General features: G+C 38.2%; 1 protein-coding gene across 50 annotated transcripts in view; it reads right to left on the minus strand.

The window, feature by feature from the left end:
* Window positions 1-22,997, minus strand: part of RIMS2 (regulating synaptic membrane exocytosis 2) — a 409,122-nt gene that overhangs the window by 198,581 nt on the left and 187,544 nt on the right. The window lies entirely within an intron of this gene.

A 22,997-nucleotide genomic window follows, 5' to 3' on the forward strand; every position in this document is an offset into this window, starting at 1 on the left:
AATATTACTTCCACATTTCAGATACGACTGTTCTTAATACCAGTTTCCTACAGTTTTATTTTCATTTGTTTCTACAACATCTTTATTTATTTTATTATAATAAGCAATGTGTTACTTCTTTTAGTTAAGTGAGAAGCAACAAGGGCTGTCTGATATTGCAAAGATATCCAACTTCCTGTCTTTCATTTATTTCCAGGCACTTGAGTGTCTCATTCAGAGACAGGTGAAAAAAAATCCGCACTATTTTCTTAATTCTAAACTCTTTAATAGGAGTTTGCCCATTTTTAAAGGGAATAAAGAAGTTCAGCTTTCATAATAATTCTGCGCTGTTGCCCTATACAAGATGGGGGAATCTTTCAAGGCAACGTATTACTATGAGCCATGAGTTACAAGTTACCAATCTATGGTGCAGCAGAAGACCAAGGGGACCAATGACCTCATTGTGACAGCCTGGTATGAGGAGTAGGAGCAATCTCATCCGTTAGAGGCATAACAGAACTGCTGACTCTGCAAGATTCATGCACTTCTTAGTTTCTCTGTTAGCTGTCTATTCTTGTAATGAATTGTTTCAGAACAGTTGTGTAACCAGCAAACCGGGTTTGTGGGATGTCAAGACTCTACAGACTCTGGGAGACTCAGCAGGCAGAGACAGGCAAGTCTCAGACTAACAACTGGACACTCCTACAAATGTTCCACATGGAAGACTTTGGGCCCTGTTCCTTGCTTTCACCTTTTAATTACTTAAGCAGCTAGAAGGGATAGGATACAAAAAGAATAGATTTAAGAGAGCTTTGAGCATAGTAAAGAGAGTGTGAAGTCAACATAAAGGAGTGAATAAATGCTATTAGGACTAATAGGAAAGAGTCAAATGGGCATCACAGTTCAGGGATTCAGAAGATTTTGATTTTTGCAAAATCTGTTACAACCCTGTGTGAATGATAGAAAGAAGCACCCAGACTACAAAGAAACAAGCCTGGGAGCAGGAGGTAACTGGACTGAACACAGGAAAAAATAGATCTATGCTTTGTTTAAATTCTTCGTGTCTCAGTGGAACAACTCACTTCAACTACAGTTTTGGCAAGAGACCCCCCAACTGAAATCTAACAAGTAAAATCAAAGTTAACTGAAATGTGAATCTTCACTTGTTCCCATAGCACTAATGAGCAATGAACCTGAAATACAAGGAACCTGAATGCTAAGCTTTGCTCTGACAGTGATCCATTGATTTCCAGTTGATGAAACTGAGATACTAAGGCTTTCTTCCACCTAAAATGATATATGTATGAACGCAAGCTACTCAAATACCACTGTGATGAGCATCCAGCAAAGGGTTATGAAAAGAAAACAGCTTCAATCATCCAAGCTCTTTAAAAAGAACAAGAATAAATGTCAGTCTCATTTCTTCACATAACAGCCATTCCCTGCAATGAAAAAGGCGGATGATGCTGAAAAACTGATAATAAAGTAATTCAATTATAGATTTTAGTACAAAGAAAATATTTAAGGAATCAGAACTACAGCTGACCATGCAATCTGGTTACTGTCATATTTTACTTCAGGATACTTGACTCTGAAACTCAGCAATGTTGTGTGCAGACTGCAGTTACAGGGAAGAAGTGATCAGGGATGGGCTCTGACATTGTGCACAAAGGTGCAACTATCTTCACAAAGGTGAACACACATTGCTGAGACTCCCTGGACTGGTAAGCAGGTGCTTATTTTATCACACTCTGAATATCATTCAAGAGTGACCTCAGTGCTTCACACCAGCATTATTTTACAAAGCTCCTATTTACAGTTCTTATTTGTGTAGAGTTAAATCCCATTCTAACAGCATAATTAGGAAAGCAGAAAGAAATGTCATCAACACTTATCTAGTTCACTTATTTTGAATTAAATTATTCAATCAACGCGTTAATAGTACAAAAAGGGGGGGGGGGAGGGAGGGAACTTATTGCAGTGATATTTGGAAATAAGTATATGCATTTCTAATTCAATTTGGACATTATTAATTTCAATATTCAAATATGTTGATAACACCTTAGTAGGATACTGTGTTCTACCAAACAACATCAGAATGCTGTTCTCAATCTCAATCTATGTTTGAAATCAGCCAGAATGCTGTCAGCTGGCACTGCAAGTACGAACATAAGTAAGAATCTGCTCAGCATGTCTCAAATTACATTCATAGGGTATTTTTCAACTTTTGGCTTAGGAAAATACTCGGGTTTGCAGTATATAAACATATCCCTTTTAAATGCATATGTTGATGAGTTAGGTCTTTCTTGATGTTTTGCTAACATCACAGAAGTAAGGTTCACATATGCAGTGTCATTATTAATTAAATTAAATTAATTAAATGCACTAAGTATATTCTTGGACACATTTTTGTTGTATAGAGAGGAAAAATATGTTCCTCCCTATGTATACAAAGCTCTCACGTTGGAGATTATAAAATACTGTAAAAAATCATTATACCTCACTTTCATCTGTCAAGACTAGTTATTTTTGTAGTTAAAAAAAATATGCCTCGGGTGACTAACATCACATGGGTTATACTGAGATAAAATGTGTAATGCAGCATTGTTACAAAAGCCTTATGTTGATATTTACAAACCTTTTGGTCTTTTTGTAAGCAGATAATGCTGCACTTAACAGAAGCGTTCCAGAAGTTACTTATCAATATTCCTGTTTACAATAAAAAGATTTAATTTCTTTCAGATATTGAGTACAACTGCACTGCACCACTTATCAAGTGTATTTTTATTATTTAGCTATTCCACATAAGTCCCCAGTTTTTTCTCAGCAGAACTGTCTGAAAAACCTGCACTGTATTATGCAGCCTATGGACAACATAACACAGTGGATCAATAGAGATGATGTTCCTTATCAGGTCTGTGATTACTGTCATCATCTGATCATCAAAGTACTATACTCTTTCAAAAGTTCTTCCTAGAAACTTATTTCATATATTCCATATAATTATATTAGATTCTATTACAAGCTACCAGGAGAACACAGGGTACTTTAGAGTTACAAACCAGTTAAGCGAATTCCTAGATTCAATCATGCATTAACATTAAATTTAGTCAGAAAGATAACCATAATCCATATGATTGCCTCCAAAGGAAACAGAGAAATTCTCAGCTACCTTCTGAACTCATGACTTGCATATTCTGCCCTTTGCTCTGCCATGCTTATTATTCCTGGCTGTGTGACTATGGCTAACAGGTCTCATTAACATTTCAAATTGTAAAGTGAATTCATTTTTTGTACTTTTTCCTACCAATGGAAATATTTTTCAACTACAGGCAAAAAGGTATTTGTGTGCACATGCTAAAACATTTCTCTTGAGCATATTCCAGATTTTAATGAAGAGCTTTCCAGAGGACAATATCAAATATCACATACTCAGTTTCCAGGCTGGATTTCTGCTCCCAGTTGATATATTTGACAGTCATTTTATTTGCAGTATTGTAGGTGGCTAACTAGGATGCTGGGCAAAAGAAAACTAATTTCTGTTTTCTTAGGATTTGGCATCAGTGGAAGCTCTCCCACTGCTCTTAAAAAGATCTTCAGAAATCAAAACAGCATATAAAGGCAAAGGTCTCAGGCCAAAAGTAATATCATAAATAAATATCATAAACAGAACTGAGATGCCCAGGCACTGCTCATCTCACAGGGACTACAGAAATGTGCAGCTCTACAATGAACTCCAAATGATTTCCAGATTAAATCTGCCCATATTACTATGCATACTTTGCTAAGAAAGGAATCTCATAAGCTCTACTTAACTTCTACTACAAACAAGAATGAATAACTTCAGAGATGGGCTTTCCTCTACATTCTAATTCAGTTATATGACATTAAGTAATAGGGAAACAGGAACATAATGAGTTGTATTTGAAAATAATTGTTGTAAATAATGAAAGCCAGAAGTCCAAGTACTAAGAAATTGAAAATGCTTCATTGTCAGATTCTCAGCTTTGCCCCTTCTTATCCTGTCTATATTTACAGCTGTGAGTTGTGCTCCTTCTAACACTGCACAGATACCAGCTATAAGCAAAACAAAACAACTGCACTAACTGTAATGAGATCTCCATTATTGCACAGTACATATTCTTTATCTTTTCTAATGACTTAATTGCTTTGGAAGAAGAAAATGTATCTTTGTCATATTTATGAAATGTTGGATTTTTCTGGTTATTCATGAGGCATTTACTAATGCCTCTACATTTTCCTTGCTAAATAATAATAAAAATATTTGCACTGCAGTTCCCAAGTCTGCAATGAGCTTCTTAACAGATTTGTTTCTCTAGCATAAAAGATGTTTCATATCCAAGGTTTTTGTATTTTGTAAATATTGGTAGCAGTTAGCATGTATTTACAGTCTCATCAGAACTGCTGTTATGTGCTATTTTCATCTAACACCACTATATCAAATTTCAGCCCTGGATCTCAGAACACTTTAGAAAGAAGCTCATATCATTTATAATGTATCTCAGGTTGCAAAGATAAGAAAGGAAGACTAAGTCATCTGATCACAGCAACGATACGGAGTAGGTAAAATGAAACCTTACAATAATCACCAAACATATGACAAACATTGTAATACACAAAATATTTGCAAACAAAATATATAATGGCACATGAACTTTTAAATCTAGTAGTCTTCTTTCTTTTTGAATACAGATTTTCAAATTATTAGAACACAAAATGGGAATTTACGCATAATTATTTAAAAGTAGAGCATGTAATGATGTTGAGAAGAAATTCTGGCTCATTTTCTCAGACCTTTATCATTGCTACATAAAAAGAAAGGAAGAAAGAAAGGAGTGAAGTATACATTTACTTTCTTTGCCCGTAAAACTGCTTATCTGTCTATATTAGTTGCTGAGCTGGAGGTGGGATCTGACACACTTGAGCAGAAGAGCAAATGTTCAGAGCAGAAAAATACACCTCATCCTCACAATAAATAATTTTCTCTTCAAAAACATCAAGCATCCCATCCTATGGTGGACCAAACCACCACGTCAGGAAAACACAACAGTAATTAAGAAGCTGAAATCCCAATAAAAGATTCAAAGTTCCAGAACCAGTTTTCCTTTTGCAGTGCCCACACCGTGAGCAGCCACGAGACCTCTGCAGGCTCTGTATCAGCAATCCTTTTAGTCATCTTAACAGTCCTGCCGTGTCAATGACAGGCATTAGCTTCTCAGTCCCTCTATTTGCTTCGTTGCAGTTCTGCAGTCTTAGATGCAGATCTAGGGCAACAGCCAGGATTTACTGCCCTCCTGTCCTACTGCACAGCCCAGATCAGCCTTGTGTCCCAATTCTCTTTGCTGCAAATGCCTATTTCAAGGCCCACGCTGTTCTCATTTTTCCTCCTTTCCCTTGCTACCTCCATTTTCTACTCTGCTCTCCATTCCCACCGTTTCATCTCCTTTTCTTTACCAAGGCACCAGAAAAATCAAATATGGATTCTGCTCCATGATTCCCCTCCTAAGGCTGGCAGAGACTGCATCTATTTCCTTATCCATATTTTGTCACAATGTTGGACCACTCTGGCATCACTGTTAGGAAAAGTTTTACAACCAAACTACTATGGAAATGAATGCAGTGTGAACAAACTGACAGCAAACCAACACACGATTTTCCTATGGTTTAAAGGCTCCATGTTTCTCAGTTTCTGAATGCAACCCTAATTTAATTTCTTTTCTGAATCTGAGCACATTGCTTGGTCAAATCTTATCCTGCAATATCAGAAGAAGAAAAACTATAATCTTCTTAACATATACACATCTGACATCAGAGCTATAACATGGTAAGTCTATTTTCTGAACGGTGGTGTTTACAGACCAGCAGAAAAACACAGAACATAGAAAAGACTAAAGATGAGACACAGAAATGCATTCAGATAAAAGGTGTATAATCACAAAGGCTTGAGTTATAGAGGACTGTGGGACTCCTTTGGGACAGAACATAAAAAGCAGAGATGGAATTGCATCATTTTTTCACTGACTACAGATCTTCCACATCCTCGATCTGCTTGGTAATACAGACAGCCTTCAGAAGTGCTCAACAAACTCAAGTTTCCATGCAGGCTTTGTAAAGGTATGAAGGAGCTTTCTTTGTGTTCTCATCTTGCAGACAGATCCCGCAGTTCACACTGCCTTAGGTTAGTATCCCTTCCCCATCACACTGCTGATGCCAGTGATAGTGACGTCAAACTAACCAGAACACTGCACAGTTTGTGTATGAAGAAGTTGAAACTGGTAATGAGAAATTTAAGTCCCTGTAGATGTAAATATCTACAACTGCAAAATAAATTCTGGGACAGAAAACTGGGAAGCTTGTTTAGCTTAAAGGTAATATTAAAAATTCAGACAATGGTGTCACGTTGTCTCACACTTCAGAGTTTGTTGGTGCCAAAATGCTGTTTTATTATTTTGTAGTGGAAACATCTAGCTAAAAGCAAAACATTACCTACTTTCTTTTCCTCTATGATTTATTCAGACTGTGTGCATTTTGTTCCATGAGGAATGCTCATCAAGGGAACAGAACATGCCACATGAACACTTTTCAACCGAATTACAATCCTACATTGATTTATGCCCCAAATCAAGTGTTGTGACACAACCTCTTTCAGAAAGTAGAATGTGCATGACATGCTTTTTACTGCTTAGTCATATGTGTGATGCTATAAAAAAACGTAAGCCTTACAAACTTTTTATCAGTGATATTATAATTCTACACTCCAAATGTGCATCTGCTATCACTAAATCCACCGTCAGTTTGAATTTTGCTGCCCTGAATATCACTCTTCCATAAATATACTTCTCTTGCACTGCTAATACTATATTTGCAATGACATCTTCCCTAAATATTCTCTATAAGGAACTGTCCAAGAATTGTTGATATCTTATCAGAGAGCTCATATTTGTATAAACAGAAATCAAACTCTAACACATTACATGAAATTACACTCCAAATTTCAATCAGAGGTGAGGTATAGCTTTACAAAAAACAAACATACAGTCTGGGAACAGATGTAATTAATAATGATATGCAGATGATTTTATGGGCAGATGTACAGAAGCCACACTCAGCCACATCTGCACAGACCCTCTATCATTTCTATTAGAGGTTTATAATACTATTAATTAACAGGCACTTGCTAATCAGGTATTTAAATATTTTGCTACTGCTTACCAGTCCTTTGACTCATGCCTGAGTCTGATATTATAATTTTCTGCCACATTCTATTTGATGTTTTTTTTAATTAAGATGTCTTATGAAATCTGAGTAAATGGCCACCTAACACTACTGAATCCAAACTGCCAGCGCTAATCTGTGTGAGACAATGGCTGAATACCTCCATTTGCTCAAACAGGTTCATTTGAAGGCATCTAGATTAACTAGATTCATTTTTGTAATAAAAATATAAGTCCTTATAGACAGCCTTTAAGAATCCCTTCCAAATCAAACGATTCTACAACACTAAGATGTGGCTACTGAACAGTGGGGCAGATGCCCACAGTTCAGAGCAGAGAGGAGGCCAGCATCTGATTGTCTATCCTCAAGTGCAAATTTTATGTATTTTCATCTTGGTAATGATTTCTGCTAATCCATGTAACAGAATGCATCAATCTTAGAGACATAGAAACTGTGTTCTTTTAAGCAAACTTGAAATACAGGCTGCCACATTTATTGGCATAGTCTCATAATGACTTCTACATGAAAATGCCTTACAGAGTACGTGAGGCTGAGTCTGTTGAGTATCATTTTACCTAAACTCTTTTTTGCTCTCTCAATGTCAGTGTAATCACTTCAAGAAAGAGAACACCTTTGTGAAGCATTCTAACCCAGGTCTTTCACATTTGAGGTTATTTGGTGTATCACAAAAATAGCCAGTTTATCCACCTCTCACCAGGAGAAATCCACCATAATCACACCATACAGACTGTACTCTAAGTGTTTTTTTCCTTCTCAGACAGTGCCTGTTGTTGACAAACAAAAATCTGAAAGAACACAAACTCAATCCACATGAAAAAACACTTCTTGTCTGCTTTAAGTATTCGACATATGAATTAGTTGAGAAATGGATAATGAAAGCTAGTTCTGTTGCTTTCTTTCTTTGATACTTGGCTTCCAGTTGCCATATCATTCTTGTTTTCCCTCTTTTAAGTATCATCTGAACATATTAAGTCAAAGTATTACAGCTTTTACATTTGCATGAAGTAGAAATATGATACTGAACTCCAAACAGTTAGAAATGAAATGCTAAGCAGACTTCTAATTTTTAAGTATATAATGAATGTTTAATGAATAATTTATTGAATATAATTTTAGCAACCATATTTTCTCATCATATAAATTTTGCAGTATCTCCCCTCGCTGAATTTAAATTCTCCAAGCATATTTTTCTAATAAAATTAATAGTTAAATCATAGCATCATGTAGCATACTCTGTTCTGTGGAATAATAATGATAGCTATAACCACTGTCCTCTGATTTCTCAGACTCTTGTTATAAATGGTAAGAAATAACCTAAATGCAATAAATTGAAAGAGAGAGAGAGAGACAGAGAAGGGAAGGAGGGATGGAGGGAGAGAGGGAGGAAGAGAGGGAGGAAAGATGGGAGAAAGTAAGAGAGGGAGATAGGGAGAAAGAAGGAAAAGAAGAAGAAAAAGTAGAACAGAAGAAGAGAGAGAAACCCTTAGCATACTATTTTATGTAGATCTTTTCCTATACTAATTTTAGTTATCTTGTATGGTTTTCTTAAAATAGTACTGATCTGTTTATAGGTTTGCTAACTCAGAGCACCTAAATGACTCCATCAAAAACCTAAAGCAAATCATTCACCTGATACACAACACATTTTCAAATAGAAATGTTATTCTTTAATGGGGACACATTCTTATGCTCATTTCATCACATCGAAACATACTTTAAAAGCTGCAAATGACACCCAGCTGAACTCCAGGGCAGAGTACTTAGGAGATCTGTCAAGGGCTCAGACTAAGAATATTTTATACATTTGAATCAGCTTGAGTCCTCACAGCTATTAATGAAGAAGCAACCAGATTATTAACACAGTTTAGGCATTTGAAGCAACATTAGGAGCAGAGATTACATATTGGTATGAATGTTGCTCCCTGCTTCAGGTCCCACACAGTCTCAGGCAAATGAAATGTACAGTTTATGATTAACCCTGCATGCTTGCCAGGTTTAGAACACATAAAATTAAACCTTTTTTCAGGCTGACGTTATAAAACACATGTAAGGTGAGATGAATGTCTGGAATCTAAATTCTCACCTTAAATGTCAACAGCAAACACCTACTGAAATGAACTATTAAGACACATCACAGATTCTCATCTCTCCTCTACACAAGTGCTGGATGCCTTTCAAGAAATGCTCTTTGATCAAACACAAGGTGCTCTTTTGTCATACAAGTTACTGAGCTCACTAACAAATTAGCAGAATGGCACTGAATGGGCTGTGATAAATAGCCGGACCCATTAGATGCTGTAATGGTAATTACTCATTTTAAGTTCCATGAAACTATAAAAATGGTTCAGAAATAAACCAGCAGACATACCACACAAGCACTAAAGCAGAGCTCTTCTGCTCGATAAAAGCACTGAGAGTTGACCAAGTTAAACTCTAGACAGCAACATATTATTCTTACTGCAATAGTAACTAAAAGCAGCAGTCAGGGTTTAAGGCTCTCCCCGGTACATCTCAGCCTGTAATGCAGAAGTGCAGCTACTATTTTATGCTAATGTTTTCATCAAAAATAGTTTGCAAGTGTGTGATCTGGTAGGGCCGCACAGTTCAGCAAACTGCTTCTTTCTTTCTTTCTTCTTTCTTTCTTCTTTCTTTCTTTCTTCTTTCTTTCTCCTTCCTTTCCTTTCCTTTCCTTTCCTTTCCTTTCCTTTCCTTTCCTTTCCTTTCCTTTCCTTTACTTACCTTTGCTTCCTTTCTTTTATACTTTCCCTTCCTTTCCTCCCTTCCTTTCCTTCCCCTTCCTTCCCTTCCCTTCCCTCCTTCCTCTCCCTTCCCTTCCCTTCCCTTCCTTCCCTCCTTCCCTTCCCCTTCCTTCCCTTCCTTCCCTTCCCTTCCCTTCCCCTTCCTCCCTCCTTCCCTCCTTTCCCTTTCCTTCCCTTCCTTCCCATCCTTCCCTTCCCTCCTTCCTTCCTGCCGTCCTTCATCCTGTCCTTCCTCCTCATCCTCCTCCTTCCTTCCTCCTTCCTTCCTTCCTTCCTTCCTTCGCTCCGTCCTTCCTTCCTTCCCTTCCTTCCTTCCCTTCCTTCCTTCCTTCCTTCCTTCCTTCCTTCCTTCCTTCCTTCCTTCCTTCAAGTATCTGTTGGATTATGCTACATAATTATCAAATTTAAACCTCTAATAGGTGGGCCAGACATGGGGCATTGAAAAAGACCCACATGGCACTTCTGAGCTATCACAGCAGGCTAAGCTGGCCAGTGATGAGTTGGCCAGCATGAGGAAGTTCAGGGCTAGCACAGATCTGAAAACATCTGTTGTAGTTTCCATAGAAATAAACAGCAGGCATTACTTTCAGAGTGACCTACATATATAAGTACAATCACATACTAAATAAACATGATGAGTAAAGATATAAAGATAAATATGTAGCTGAAGCCTGGAAAGCAGAAGAAGATGAAAATTTGTCTATTTATCTTCTACAATTTAGATGAACTTCCTTGTGTCATTCATTATTATACAACCTATTTCATAATTGTTTACAATCCTTCTTGACAAATATGATTAGAAAAGATTTGCCAACTGTACTAACTGTTCTTATTCAAAGATAAATCTTTAATAACATCCATTATTGCAGCATCAGAACTATCAAAAGGACGTTAAAGACATAATGTCCAACTAGAAGAATCTAACGCAAAAGAAATACTCTTAAAACTGTACATAGCAGCAAAATGATGACTGATGAAATACAATATGAAGCAAAAAGACATTAAAATCTATTTCACAGAAACCAGTATCTGAAGTTCTGCTTTGGTAACTTGCTGATCCCATTCCAATAATCCAGAAAGAAGCAGGTAACAGTAAGTAGAAGAGACAGTTTTATAGGATCTTTTCATAAAATGGATTGGGTTGAAGGTGACCTTAAAAAACCATCCAGTTTCAAGCACTCACCATGGGCAGGACTGCCAGCCACCAGCTCAGGCTGCCCAAAGCTCACCCAGCCTGTTCTTGAACGCCTCCAGGTATGGCACATCTACAGCCTCTCTGGGCAGCCTGTGCCATTGCCTCACCACCCTCTGTCTGAAAAAGTTTCCCCCTAGTATCTAACCTAAATCTCCCTTCTTTTAGTTTGAAACCATTTGTCCTTGTCCTACCACTATCAGGTCATGCAAATACTCAGTCTTGTTCCTGTTCATAAACTCCAATTTTGTGGCCTCCTCTGGACACGCTCCACAGCTTCACATCCTTCCTGTACTGAGGTCCCAGGTCTGGACACATTACTCCAGGTGGAGCCTCACAAAGGCAGACCAGATCCCCTCCCTCTCCTTGCTGCCGCCCCTCTGTTGATGCTGTCCATACAGCCTTCCAGACTTTATACAGCTTGTTATTTCTCAAGAAACCACGTAACAATAATTACAGACTCACAGAATGGCTTGAGGTGGAAGGGATCTTGATGATCTTAAGTTCCAGCTCCACAGTAATTCTGTTTAGTGCATTTAGAATCAGAAGCCTGGACTAAGAGTTTACTCAAGAAGCAACATTTAAACAAGCCATAATATGTCCGGATAATGAACTTAGGTCAATTTTTAAAGTATTACCTGAACAATATTTAACATACAACTCTTCCCCATCAGTGTAAGGAAGAGCTCAGTTTAACCACGAGTCTCTGATCATCTGTTACATAAGGAATTAAATATTTACTCATAACTTTGCCTAAAGAAGATGCTGTTTGACAGAGTATTACACTATTTTTCTCCAATGTGTGAAGTATTTAACACAGAGCTTTCACTCAAATCTCTTCAGTTATTTGGTTTAACTGCTGAAAACACAGAAGCATATTTCAACTTGTCAGGAAGGATCTACCATCACTTGTGCAGTCTGAAAACCAAAGTGTTTTAGAGAAATTGGGCAAGTAGAATAGAAGAAAACCTGGGTTTACCTACTTGCAGAGTGTCACTATACACTTTATCATTTCAACAAGTCAGGTAGCACCTCTGTTTACTTATATTCCCTTTAGATGTTAAATCTTTGTGGTGTTAGCAAATTATAATAATAAGTAAAAATTATTTCAAAAAACAATAAACAACAGGGAAAAGAACAAGAGAGACACAATCACAAGACCAAGCAACCCACAACTCAGAAATGGCAGATAACCAGCACTTCCCAGCTCCTCAGTCCCACCAGTCCTGCAACCCCACATGCCACCACCTCCCCTCTCACCCAGCAGCTCCTGAGTACAGCTTCTCTCTCCATCTCCTCTCTCGTAGAACTCTTGTTCCAATTTAGTGGTTTTTCTCCCAGAATTAGCTTTGGTCCACCTTGTGAACAATCTGTTTTTCCTTCCCAGGCTCAGCAGGATGCAAAAAGTATGTCAAGGATACAAAATATATATAGACTTTCTTTTGGACTCCTGCACTGCCTCAGTCCAGAGCACTTACAGGGAAATCTAAGAGTCTTTGACATCCTCAGAGAAAACTGGTTCATAGCTCCATAGGCAAGGTCCTTATACATTGAGAACCTTCAACAAGTTTAGCCCAGACACAGATATCAGTGACTGAACACTAACACTAACAATTCTCTCCTAAGCCTGCATGAATTGATTTCTTCCACAGATTAATAATACAGCCATTTCTGTGCCAATTTTCAAAGAGACAAAATGCACACTCCCAGAATGAAGACGATACACCATTACACACTGATGTTTTAATGATACTAAGATCGAAAAAATATCACATTTGCCTTTGGACTCACTCTTCAAAATGGTTGAATTACTTTTTCTGAAATTCAGAACAAAGGCATGAAGTAAAAATCCTGCAAGGAGAACTGCAACACCAACTCTCCATGAGATAAGAACTGCAGATGAAACAATCACAGAGTACAAAATCTGAGACAGTGTTCATGTAAGGCCGTGCTACAAACAGTTCATCGGTTCCTTTTACAGACGGTCCAGGTGACCTTTAACTGTTAATTAGTAATTAAGTTATTTAATTACATGTGACTTTCACAGTACCTCTTCCAGCACATTATTACTGCTGTCAGTAAAAAGCGCCATCCAACTAGGGCTCACTCAGCTCTGTAGACTGCTCAGTGAGATCTACACAGAGGAGCTGAAGGTCACCGCTTCCACAGGGCGATGGGATTTCACACTTGCGTGACACAAATGCAAATGACCCCAGGAGGGAGTGCTCTTTGCCTACAGCCTCTGTCCAGATATTTAAAAAGAATGAGACTGCTGACTTAACACTCTGTGCTCTCATTGAATTTCAATAGTGCTCTGGGACTTCAGAGCATCTGAAAAAATTGCAGCTTTTATCTTCCACTGCAGTACCTCTGGTCTAGTCACCTGTTCTCCTGCAAAGCCGGTACCAGGAAAGTGGTAGTCGTAATGCTGGCAAATCAGAATGGGAATGTTGTACACCCACTACACTGTACAGTTAAAAAAGTAAGTGCAGTGTTGACAGAAAATCAGGCTCAGAGAATGCTCAATGGAATAATGTCCAGGTATTCTGAAAGTAATGTCTCCTGTTTACTTCTGTGGAAACTACAAGAGATATAAAAAGCACAATAACACTACTTAATAGTGCAAATTCTCAGCCACAAAACACTGTTTGTCAACACAATCACCACCATTAGCTGTGTATTTTCATTAGCAATGAACACGAGCCCGCATGCTGCACACATAACAACCAGCATCAGCAGAGGTGACCCACTGCTTACCTACAGAGCAGCACTTAAACATTTATGAAGATTTCAGCTCCTGACTAGCCTCAGTTTTTGAAAAGTATAACAGCGATGGATCTCAGTCAACTGATTATCAGTGTCTGAAAACAAGGAACTTTCAGCCTTATTTTTCCTAGACTGAAGAGACAACAGGAGCCTGATAAATCGATTATCAGACTTAAGTTAAATTCCAAATCTGTTGGCCTTCATCAGTCCAAATGTTCCAAGAACAAATTCTGTTTCTTCAACTCATCATTAGAGTAGTTGTGTTTTAGAAAGTTGCTTTTGGTTGTAATACTCTTAAAAAGTGAATTGAAATTACAGGACAAAACTGGAACAGTACAGTTCTCAAAGAAGCTTAGCTTTTAGAAACTCCCCCTATCACCAGTGATCTTAAAAAAAAATATTTAAAGCCAAACTATAATATATGGTAAACCATATACATTCCAATCCCAGGTATGAGTACCAACCGGGAGAAGAACTCACTGAGAGCAGTCCTAAGGAGAAGGACTGGGAGTTCTAGTGGATGAAGTGGATGTGAGCCTGAAGCCAGGACAGGTCAACATTATCCTGGGCTGCATCAAAAGAGAGGTAGCCAGCAGGGAGAGGGAGGTGATTGTCCTCCTCAGTTCTGCCCTTGTGAAGACCCAATTGCAGTACTGTCCATGCCTGTGTTCCCCAACACAGGAGGGATGCAGAGCTGTTGGAACATGACCAGAAGAGGGCCACAAAACTGATCAGAGGGCTGGAGCACCACTTCTATGGAGATAGGTCGAGGGAGTTTGGTTTGTTTAGCTTGGGAAAAGAAGGCACTGGGAAGATACTGCAGCGCTCCAGTACTTGAGGGGAGCTTACAGGCACAAGAGGCAGTGACGTTGTACATTGTCTGATAGTGATAGGACAAGGGCAATGGCTTTAAACTAATAGGGGGTGATTTAGGTTAGATGTTAGGGGGCGTTTTTTTACTTTGAGAGCAGTAAGGCACTGGCACAGGCTGCCCAGAGAAGCTGTGGATGTGCCATCCCTGGTGGTGTCAAAGGCCGCACTGAACGGGGCCCTGGGAAGCCTGAGCTGGTGGGCAGGAGGTTGGAAGTGGATGATTTTTAAGGTCACCTCCAGTCTAAACTATTCTATAATTTCATGACTCTATAATACACAGAAAAAATATTAAACAAACTGTAAAATCCCATGAAGATACTGCATGCAGTATCATGTAATATATGGTCATCCCAGACAAGTTATCACAAGCCAAGCCTTTCCTTGATAAGTCTATAAAGATGGCCTATCAATATTTGTAGCAGAAAATAGTCAGGGAGATTTGTCATGAAAATTTTCATTAGATCCTTGTTTACATTATGTAACTAATGTCCATATATTTCCATTTCCCAAGTTAAAAGATTATATAACTATGGGTCTAAAAGATGATCGTAATCTAAATGATCAGAAAAGCTGCAAATAAAAACACTCGAACTATTTCTTAAGGGATGTTTCTCCGCAACATAATTATCTGAGTGCATCTGCTTAGCAATTCTTACCTTCAGTCTGGTATTGAACTTCACTTGTTGCATGAGTATTTTTAATATAAGGATTCAGTCAGTTAATCTATCTTTACTAATCTCAAAGGAATATTATACTGTGAAGAATACTTAGAGAACACACTTGCATGAACAGAGGCTAGTAAATTCAGTTTCCTATTGAAAAACATGAGACATAAATGCAAGCATTTTTATAGAGAAGCTCATACACTTTGTTGGAAATGTTTCCAGAAATAAACTATAAACGATAATCTTTCCATGCATTCACATTTCAAAGCCACATAGAGAACCTTTATAATGAAAAAAAGAAATGATGACTTATAGCCAAGAAAGAACAATGCTGAGCTAAACGTTGTTCCTGACTTGCATTTTCTCTGTGCAATGGTCTTCAATGTTTCCATGACAGACAGAGTTAGTTCAGTGGGGAAAGGTGGAAAATGCTATCACATACAAAGTCTGAATCCCTAAAAAGATGTACGTACTTTGTATTCCATGGCAGAACACACTTCTCAATGCAGCTTTATCACAGGACCTCTTAGCACTGATTTGATATACTGCAGTAAGCCAAATCTCTTCAATTAGTTTTATTTAACTTTTCCACTTTCTCTTAATTAACAAAAAGTTTTTACATCAGGGTTTTTCCATCTTGTCCCAAAGAACACGGTTTTAATATGAAAACAGTGAACTACCATGAAAGAAACACATTACTGACCCTTTGAAATTAATGGAAGACTTTAAAACCTTCAAAACACATTTATGGGGTTTAAAATTTGTTTATGTATACTATTGTTGGAACAAGTGAGTTGGGATATGCACAGATAGGGCAATATTCAGATCCTCAATCAGTTTTCAGCTTCCTAACCAGGTGGCCCGAGTTCAGAAAACAGCAGGAACCGGCGGGCAACGAGGACACACAGTTGTTTGGATCCTGTTCAGTATCTCAGGGCATGGACTGAGGTACAGGGACACATTTCTGTAGGGCCCTGGCAGGGCTCTGCCTCAGGCTGCCTGGCTCATCCCTCACACCTGAGCTGGGCCCAGCTCCAGTGTCATACAGCAGCCCCTGAGCAGCTGTAAGTGAAATTACTGACATACTCACTGTCAGGGATGGAAAAAAGTGCTACTTTACCAAGATGCCCACAGGCAGACAGCTGGGACACAGCCCACACCACCTGCAGCCCCCTCTTCCTTTGCTCTGCTTCTTCCCTTATGATTTACTCTGTCTTTAATGAAAGAAAAAAATCCTTTCATTTTTAAATTAAGTATAAAAAAATCATTCTGCATTACTGTTAGAATACTCCCAACTAATTATTTTGTAAAATTAATTAAATACAATTATTTGACAATGGTCCTTTATGTTTCCGATATCTAATTGGGGCAGCAGCAAAATTACTTGCAAAATCAATTTAAATATTTCATAGGAACGTACTAACAGAATTTAAAACGATGCTGAGTCAAATCCAGAAATTAGATCTGTGATAGAAAGGTCTGAATGCTTTGTTTTACTACAATAATCATGATTTCATCCACCTATTAAGAAAACCATGACTTGAAAAAAGCATTTTGCATGTAATATGGAGGTACAGTGTTGTTGTTCCTGCTGTTGTCATCCCTGTTTGCCAGGACTTCTCTGTGAAAAACTACAAACGCTACAGCATTCAGCTAAACGTTGAGAGAACTCAGGAGATAAATCCCTTGGTGCCATTTTATCCTGCCATAGCACTGTAAAGAACTAAATGTTATATGCAGGATCCAGCTTTCTTCACTTGAGCTCACTTCTGACAAAAATAAAAAGCTCCTATAAGTGATGTAAGACTCAGACCACAAGAACATGGGTTTTTGCCTTTGTTAGTCAATCATAGAATCATAGAATAACGCAGGTTGGAAAAGACCTCGAAGATCATCAAGTTGGAAAAGACCTCGAAGATCATCAAGTTAAACATGAGGACCTAGTTGGAAAAGGTAAGAACTACTTCCACAGGAAGCTTAGCATTTCTTAGGATGAGCCTGATCCCAGGCATATTTGCACATTAGTTTATTTCATTACTACTTACAGCAAAAGGTCAGTGAATATTTACTAAGATTATTCAGCATATATTCCAGCTGTCAAGATGTGAAAGGATTTCTGGGAATTATTTTTAAAATAAAATACTCCCGAATTTAGTTTTCTACTGGATTTTGAAAAAAAGACAAAGAAAGCCACATATAGAAAGTCATAATGCTTTTAATGACAGTTCAATACTGACAGCCCGGGCAATTCAATGGCTTATGGTTTTAACTGGAAAAAAAATAAAAACCTTTATAATAATAAAGGTGAACATTTCCAGGGCAAAATATATGTTGCAGCTGGTGATAAAAAATATCAACTTAAGCTGAAAATGAATCCCAAAGATAAAAATTTCCCTAAAATGTAAAAATATTAAAAATTATGCTGTGCTATTAATAATCAGCCTACTCTCTTCTGGAAGTACAAGTAACTACAAGTAACTACAAGTAACTACAAGTAATGCACTAAGATACTTTAACAACAGCTCCTAGTTACTTCATTACATCATATCAGGAAAGAATTAACCTGGTGCCCAAACAGCGCTTTTGTTACAGCTGTTCTTCCAGAGAAGTCCCAGGGTAAAAGAAAACATGAATAAAGAATTAGTTTTAATGGTTTGTGTGCACTTGGGTATAGAAGGTTCCATCTGTAATGTAGTCAAGGTTTTAATCAATAAAACTGAGTATTACAGATTGTCTTGGAATCAAAGTGCTGCAAAACTATTCGTGTTCATTTACTTATGAGAAAATCTTTCTTCTCCAACATATACATGAAAATATTTTTTTCCAAATTTCTACAAATCCTTATCTATCCTTAGATTCTGATATGTTATAATTACTTACACACTATTTTTAATATGAAATACTATGTATAATAAAACAATATCGTTTTTTATTGAAGAAACTTCAAATTGTTAACATTTACCATCATTCTGCTTAATTAGTGTTACACTGCATAAGTCTCCCTGTTTGCTGCAGTGTGTACCTGCTTGACAGCTTCTGAGAGCAGTGGGGAAGGAGTGGCATAAGGATGGGAATATGCAGTCAGGAACTGGGAAAAGGCTGAATCTTTCTGTGAAGGGCTTTATTGACTTCTGCCAGGGTTAAATAACTGCAAATTGACGCAGTAAATCCCACGTAAGATGCTGCAGAAGATCACACCACTCCTCTTTACCTCCTATGTAACACACAAGCGCCTAAGTAGGAGGTCCGGAAAAAATACAATAGAGAATCTCATTATTATTAGAAATATCTACAGTCTTAAACTTTTGTATTTTAAAATATTGAGTTACTTGTCATTCAATGTAAGTACTTTAAAAGCAGTAACTGCTTTATTGGTCAAGCATGCGTATGGGGACAAGTGTAATATTTCTTCTCCTTGCAGCTGAAATAGAGCCCTGTGTTCAGAGAAAGCTGAAAGAAAATATAGAAATAGAATTCTGAACTTCCAGTGAACCTCTTAATATATTTAAAAATATGTTTTCCTTACAGAAAATGTAGAGGTCTTCATGAAAGAGAAGGACTTTTTTACAAATGCAAAACACATTCTCTTACACTGTAATCTTAAGAAAAATAATATGAAGAAATGCAGCAATTCAAGTTTCAATAAAACATGACAAATTTTGCAGTATTTTATTTTTCATATGACCACTCCAAATGTAATAGGTTGAAAACTAAAATATCTCCAGACTGAAACTGACTGGAACTGCAAAGCCTCTTCCTTTGTGTTTATGACAAGCATTGCAGCTCAGTCCTGAAGTTCTGCCCTCTAGTACAATTCCCATGTGTTCCATGGCAGTTAGACTTTCAGGAACTCTCTAACCTGAAAGAAACAGATTTTTAGAAACAATGACCTCTTTCTGATCTAATTTTGCTCAGCGTAACTTTGACTTCAAAGCTGTTGGAGATAGAAGAAACTGGCACAAGTCAGATCGAAACCAGGTCCTCTATCTCTTAGACTTCAGACGCAAGAGCTGTGTGACACTTTCCCACTTGTTTGGCACCTCTGCTTACGTAAGCCATACACTGTTCTTGCAGCAGTACACAGAAAGCATGCTCTACTGCACTTTTTACTTTGTGACAAGAGCATATTGCTCCCAAACAGACTTCATTCTCCATCAAAAACTCAACTCTTTTAGACTGAATTTAGTTTTGCAATAAACAAAGTGGTCATGCAATCTGTTCCAGAAATAAGGGCATTTTTAATGTCTGTAATGAAAATATGCTTATGAAAATTTATATTTTGTAAAAGAGCACAAAACAGTCAAGTTATATGTACATGTTTTCAATGCACTAAAAGGCAATGAACAGCATATTAACCACTGTCCCGCAATCACACATTTCACAGCCTGGCATGCAGGAGTCCAGAAGGATCCCTTAAACTACCCTGACAAAACACAAAGAGAGAATTGTTGATAGCAGGCAGTGAACAAAGCAGAGTTCATCTGACAAATTAACAGTCAGTTATATCATTAAGGACACTTCCAATGTGTGTGAACACCTGCAAAAAATTCAGTGTAAGATATATGCCTCATTCTGTCACATCCTATGTTTCAAATAAATTTACAATCTTAATTATGTCCTTTAATACTGTGTTTGCGCACCATTTAGAGGATGAACATGTCTGGCAGACCAGGGGCTCTTCCCTAACCTCCATCTTGCACATCACTCCTTGCCTAACTCCTTCTCAACTCAGGCTGCTGCTGCTGCCTACCCAACACACTTGTTCTTCACAAAGTCCTCATCTTTCCTTGTTAAAGCTCCCAAGACCAGCTCAGCCCTTCACCTTCTCAGGGAACCTCCTTTTCCCAACCTCTCACTATCTCTCCCATAAGGCTGCTTTTGCTCTCAAGCTAACTTCAGTGTCTTCTAGCAAACAACTCAGCAAGTTCCAGCTACAACTTATCCTCATTAAAACTCCTTCACTTTAGCTGTTCTACAGAGCTTAGGTCTGGCCTACTTGAGCTACTGGCTTTGTTCTCCCCTTTCCTCATCCAGCCTAGGTTTTCATCTCAATTCACTAGACTCCAACCACATAATGACGTTTTGTTTTGTAGTTCCTAAGCTTACTCCCCTTTGTCTTCTCAGTCTCCTGAAGACTCCAATTCCAATATGCCAGTCCTTAGCCTAGTTTATGATCCCCATTTCCCAGTCCAAATATAGCTGCATTACCAAATCTATGCAGCTAGGAAAGTAGCTCATATTCGTCTGCAGTTAACTCTCCCTCTACAATATTCCTTCATCATACTTGGGTTTCCCAAAGCTGCCAGCTGTGCGCCACACATCAGCTTTCTCTGCTTGCAGTTTTCCTCCCATCCCTCACAGTCGAGGCAGAAGCACTCCAAGGCAATGTTTTCTGTAGCCATTACAAGAAACACGCAGGACAAAAGAAAAAGCACCTCTGTCCTATCCCTGGAAATAGCCAGATTAAGATTCTGAAAATTAAGGGAAAAGTTACCTTAGAGGAGACAGCTACTGAAATGAGATCAGGACTGAATACTTTAAGTCACAGGCACTCACCATTACTGGATGCTCTTCCCAGAGCTCATAACCCAGCAGCTCATCTCTGTGGATTTGTAAAATGAAATGTCTATCTTTGTTTCTTATGTCTCAATCATATGTATCAATCCTTTTCCTCTTAGGGATGATAAGCTTAAAAGGGAAAAAACTGCATCCTTCTTACAGGTTTATAACTATAATTCTCTCCTACATCTCAGCATAATTCTCAATTCTCAAACTGCTTTCTCAAAACCAGTGTCAGGACCTTGTAAAAGCTCAGATGTAGCTCACTGAACAGCTGCTCTTGCAGCTCAGGCTCAAACTGCTCCTCACAGCTGAACAGTTGTTAATATTTAAGGGTCTGTGAAAAAATATGAACTCCATAAAGAAAGAGATGGAGAACCAGGTGCTGCCTGGTGCCATGAGCAGGGCTGAAGCTGAGCCTGACTCTTGGTACAGCTATGACTGCCGGAACAGCTGCTGCTCAGTGTGCAGCCACTGCCTCTATCACTTCAGCAAGACCAAAAACAGGCTGGAAGCAGGCACAGTCAAGTAGCCAGACCTTTCCCCAACTCAAGCCATTGCTTTTTTCCTCTGTAAAGAATGGCTGTTCTCCATGCTGGTTGTAGTCACAGGCCACCACTGGACCATGCTGACACAGCTGTGCTCTAACATGAAAACTGCATTTGTTAATTCATTCAAGATCAGCAAAATATAAAACAAGGCACTTTCCCCATATTTTTTTTTCCTTTTTTCATTCATTTCTCAAATACATGCTCAATTTAGTTCCATCCGCTGCCTGAGAAATCAGCACAGATATATTAACAATTGTTACCAATAATTGTTTTCTTTGATAGATAAAACACAAAATATATATGTTTTCTATGTTATGCAAACAGATACAAATGTTGCTCTGAAAGTAATGCATCTTTTATTATGTTGGCCCACAACATCAGAGGTGGATGTTGGTAGTATGGCAATAGAGGTTGAACCTTCCCACCAGTATTTTCTTACACTTTGTTTCTGTGTGACAAATGGCAGCAGAGAGTTGTTCTGACATGGAAGTGTGTATTATTCATAGAATCACAGAATGGCTTGTGTAGGAAGGAAACTTAAAGCCCATGCAGTTCTGACTCCCCTGATGTAGGCAGGGCTGCCACACACCAGACCAGGATGTCAAGGACCCCGTCCAACCTGGCCATGAATGCTTCCAGGGATGGGGCATCCACAGCTTCACTGGGCAACATGTGCCAGTGCCTCACCACCCTCCAAATAAAGATTTTTCTCTTAACACCTAACCTCAGTTTCCTCTCTTTTAGTTTAAAGCCATATACGAAGCAAAGGTGTGTAATTGAATTTCACCATGTGGAAAATAGGTACCCATTGACATTCATCAACATTTGCTGAAATTTTATGGAGACCAAATAGCGGATGTGAGCACAGGGAGGCAGTGAATGGCATGTTTCAGCAGAGGGAACAGTGACATGATAGAAAAGCCATGCTCCAGATGGCCATGCAGATTTTTACAAGTATGGCATACAGGCTTTTGTTCATCTCTGGTGACAATGCAAAATTAATGGTGGTGACTACATTAAAAAAATTATATTGTTTTGTAGCTGAGAATCTTCCTCTATCACACAGGGTTATTGTGCTCCTTGCAACCATTGTAGTTTCCATGGAAGTAAATAGGAGGCATTAATTTCAGAGCAACCCACCTAATATGTTTTTATATTAGTTCATATACTGTGCTTCCTACGGTCAATTTCATCAAATATTAAATTTTCTAATCCAACCCACAGCAGCAGATGAACTCTGAAAGGTTCTTTTCTCTCCCTGTTCATACCATGAACATTGCTATTAAGAGGCACAAACTATTCATGAGAATTCGTATACATGCAGGGGAATCATTTCAATTGAAAGCAAGTTATAATTGACATATTTAATGACCAAGAGGAGACATGAAGGTAAGTG

The sequence above is a fragment of the Coturnix japonica genome, chromosome 2 (assembly GCF_001577835.2).
Source record: "Coturnix japonica isolate 7356 chromosome 2, Coturnix japonica 2.1, whole genome shotgun sequence".
NCBI lineage: Eukaryota > Metazoa > Chordata > Aves > Galliformes > Phasianidae > Coturnix > Coturnix japonica.